This window comes from Quercus suber, unplaced genomic scaffold (assembly GCF_002906115.3).
Source record: "Quercus suber isolate HL8 unplaced genomic scaffold, Cork oak 2.0 scaffold_35, whole genome shotgun sequence".
Taxonomy (NCBI): domain Eukaryota; kingdom Viridiplantae; phylum Streptophyta; class Magnoliopsida; order Fagales; family Fagaceae; genus Quercus; species Quercus suber.
In genome coordinates, this window is record NW_027069500.1 from 717,115 (window position 1) to 721,569 (window position 4,455).

Below are 4,455 nucleotides of genomic sequence, written 5' to 3' on the forward strand. Positions count from 1 at the left end.
GAAAGATGACAATGACTCCCCATAACTTTCATTGGATGACTGGCCTTAGGTGCGATGAGATGATCATCAACCTACGGGTTGCGTTAGGCGTATAGCTAGGCATTGAGTTGCTCAGGAGGAGGTACTCGACGGACACGAACCATTACTATGACATTGAGATGGATTACAAGCCTCTCCCATAGGTGAGTCATAATTACTATGCCCGGATGGCTAGGTCCTTCTTGTTGTATATTTTGGAGGCCTATCTCTTTGCCAATAGGGGCATATAGTGTCTCTGAGGTGGTTGTCCCTCTTCTGTGATTTTAAGGAGGCTCGAGTAGCTAACTAGGGCCAGACATGTCTTGCTTACTTGTACTCATCTTTGGACACCCCCAACAGAGGGACTTTGAGTTAGCTAGTGGGGCTTTGGAAGCTCTTTGAAGGTTAGTTCTCTCATTCTTTCTAGCATCTTGCAATGTATGTGTTTCCCATTCTTGTAATTCATATGTGATCAAGGCTTAAAGAACTATGCTTCACACTCTTGCAAACTGTATCTATGTCTGTACCTTACAAATTGCATTCATATTCATGCCATGCAAACTGTATCCGTTCTTCTTGCAAATTTTCATCTTACAAATTTTCATCTGTCATCTTTTAAACTGTCATCTTGCAAACTGTCATCTTACAAAATATCTTCCTACAAACTATGTTTTTTCTTTTCAGCGTTGGGCTGTGAAGTACAGTCTTATTGCTCGTGGAGTAGAAGTGGATTTGAAAAGCTTCTCTTTAGTTGGGACTCATTTTGACAGACTCTCTTCTAAGGAGGTGAGTTTAAGCATTCACTTTTACCTGTTACTTTCTCTTGCATGGCTTTAGGATTCTTCATGCTGTAATAGGTTATTTGGAGTCCGTGGGTGGGTGCTCTTGCTATTCCAGGCTCGAACTTAGAGGCTACCACCATCATCAATTCCAAGATCACCCACATTTTCGAGGGTGCCAGTATGAGGGTTCTTTACTTGGCAGAGATGGTATGCTGCCAGTTGGTGGGTGAGGATGTATCGCAGGTTCTGCTTGATCCTGCACAATTCAAGCTTGCGTTGCTCTCCATAACGGATGCTGAGTACCATTTATGGAAAGCTAGCATTCCCTATATTGAGTATCTTATGGATGATGTGGAGTATGATGAGTTTAGTGAGACTCGTCTTATGCCCACTCCCATTTAAGAGGAATGTATCTTTCTCTCTCCATTTCCCTTAAATCTTTTTTTCCTGTATTTCTGCACATAGTGATATCCAAATGTGATGCTTATATCAGGCTGGCCTTGTTGGTGGTGGTCTTGTTGATCTTCCACATCTACCCTAGTCAGTGTATGCTTATGGCCTTGACGGTTTTGCTTGGAAGCGTGCAGTGGGATGTAATACAAATGTCATGGGCTACCCTTTCATTGAGGGTACACGAGCAGTGTGTTCTTTTTCATCCTTGTCCTGTCTTTTCTTTTCTTGCTTCTTTCAACACTTGTTCTAACATTTTTTTTTTCCAAATTCAGCCAATGTACAAGAGCATGAGGAGCTTGTTTAGCTTGCTGGGAACCTCAAATTGGAGGTGACCGAGTATTCCAAGCGGATCTATAGTCCTAGAGGGTTTGCCAACCCAAGTAGTGGTGACGATTATGATGATGATGGTGGTGGTGATGGTGGTGCTGTCGGCTTTAAGACCACTCCTAGCTATCAGCCAAGGAAGAGGTGCTACCAGTGATGATTCTGCTGACAGAGAGACAGACAGACACAGACACATAACATATTTCCAGTTTATTTTATTTATTTATTTTTATTTGCCATGTATTTCTGCCTTCTGGATTTTATTTGTGGCATTGGATTGTATTTTAAGGACATCTTTTACACTTTCATTTTTATTTTAGACATGTACTTAATTTACAACTCATGGGGATAATTATGTTTATTTTCATGCAACTTTATTTTCCTTGGTCCTTGATGCTTGAAATTTAAGCTTAATTGTTCCTTAAGTAGTCCTTTTGGTTGTGGGAATCATAGGGAAGGGCCTTGATGAAGGAATCACACTCCAAATAGGAAAAGGAATTTGATTATGCCTTCCTCCTTGCGTGCATATACTCGGGCCTGTGTACACAGGCATTGACCATGCGTATGCAACCATGACCCTACTTACGAAAATCGCAGGCCAGAAAACCCTAGCCGACTCTTTTAATTATAAAATAGCCATTGAGGGCCTCCAAACCCTCACAAAACGTGTTCTAAGCTTAGAAAACACCTGTCAAGGGTTCCCAATGGTAGAATTCACTCCTTTAGCGGTTTCAACATGGATTAAGAAGCTTGGCCCTAGTTTCAAAGATGTTTTCATCCCTTTTGGTCTCTCTTGCATCTTTCCCTACCATCAAAACAAAGTGGATGAACCTTTCCTTCATGCTGTTGCTGAATTTTAGATCCCCACTCGGCATGTCTTCCAATTCAATGGTGTGGAGTTATGCCTTACTCTTGAAGAATTTAGTGCAATTATGGGCAAACTCGACATTAGTACTCTCATTTTTCCTACTATTGACGAGGATTTCTCTATCATGGCCTAGCAGCTCTTAGGGATTTGTCTTGCTATGACTTAAAGGTGGTGTATGCTTAACAAGTTGAACATCTACATGGTTTTCACATACTATTCTCAGTAGAATGTTCCTTTGACTAGAATACAGTGCTCCCACTATCTCAATGCCTTTTGTTATGCCTTCTTGTGAGGTACTTCTTGGTGCATGAGAGGGAAAGGATGCTTTCAATGGTCATTAATCTAGAGAGGGGAAGTCCCATAGGCATGATCCTGGTCGAAACTCTCAATGGTTTGGATGCTGTTCATAGAGGGGAAGCAATTTTCTTAGTAGGAACCCTTTCCTCCTTCAGGTATGGTCCCTAACTTTTGCCTAAGTTCTTAACCTAGCGGGATTCCTCTAACTTTTGCTCGGATTTCCTTTCGATTTTCAACTGATCGAGGCTCCTTATATCATCTTTGTTCATTATTTCTCTCTCTTTCTTTTATCTCTCATTTTCCACCCAAAACTCATGCTTTCTTTTTCTCTCTTTCCTTTCTCTTTTTTTCTTTCAAATATGGCTACATGAGAGGCTTTGATTGCTTCAACCTCCCTTTGTCCCTCCTAGTCAATACCAACCAAAGCATTATCATGACTACAAGCTTACAAACAAAGAGATGGACCTTGTTGAGTTCACTGAGTTCTTAAAGCATCTTTCCCCCTTCGATGTCCAATGGGTTGTGGAATGGTGGCGCATTACTGGCATGGTCAACCGTGTCTTCAAAAACAATTGTGCTCCTTTGATTGGGCTTCGCCATTGTTCTTACTACTCCCTAGGCGTCATTGCGAGGCAATTTGGTGACAATCAAGGAATTCCTAATGATGATGGCATCTTTCATATCTCGATCTTCACTGAGAGGGTCTTAGGTAGGATTCGTGAGACTTGGTTGAAGAGGATGGTGGCTAAGGACATCCGTTTCCATCGGTTTCTCCATCCTACCCCGAATTACAAGACTTGGTTGACTGTTGATATAAGGTTGGTTCGTATGGAAGAGAAAGATTACTAGAAGTCCAACAAAAGGAAGAGGATCGACTAACTACCTTGATATGCCACAAATTTTACTTTTCTACACTTTATGATTCTCATGTCTTTTCTTTTCGAATTTAATAAAGATTGGAATGTTCCAATTCCCCTATGGAAACAATTTATTATCTTTTAATTTGAGTAATAAAAGAATCAACCATTTTATTATCTTTACTTATTGTCTTTTATTTATTTTTTCTTTTCTTTCTTTGGCTTTTCTTTTTTCAGTGCTATGTAATTTTTGCCCATGACGTCCTTGTGGGAATTTTTGCCATGCCCATAGTCTTTTCCCCTACCTTTTGCCTAGATTGCCCTTTTGGGTTTTCAACCTAATAGGGTTCTTTTGCCTTAATTTTTGCCCAAGCCGCCCTCTCGAGTTTTCAATGTAGCGGGCTTTTTTTCTTTTTCAAATGTTATGCTTTTGAAATCTATTTAAGTTGATTGGGCGAAGCATCTCTTCCCCTTCCAAGTCTGTAATTCTTGTAGCACCTCTTGACATGATTTTCTTGATAATAAAAGGCCCAAACTATCTTGGTTTCATCTTCCCTCTTGGGTTAAAAGTCTCATCTCTAAGTACCTTTAGGAGTAGATCTCCTTCCTTAAGGTTTCTAGGTTTCACATTCTTGTTGAATTCGATAGTAATCCTCTTTTGGTAACCTTGTGCATGGTATTATGCTTTAACTCTTTTCTCATCTATCAAAGCCAAATATTCATATCTTTCTTTCATCCATTCTTCTTTTAAGATCTTGGTTTCTACTAGTACCCTCAAAGATTGTATCTCTTCCTCAATAAGAAGTACCACTTCACTTTCGTAAACCAAAGAGTAGGGGGTTGCCTCGATTGATGC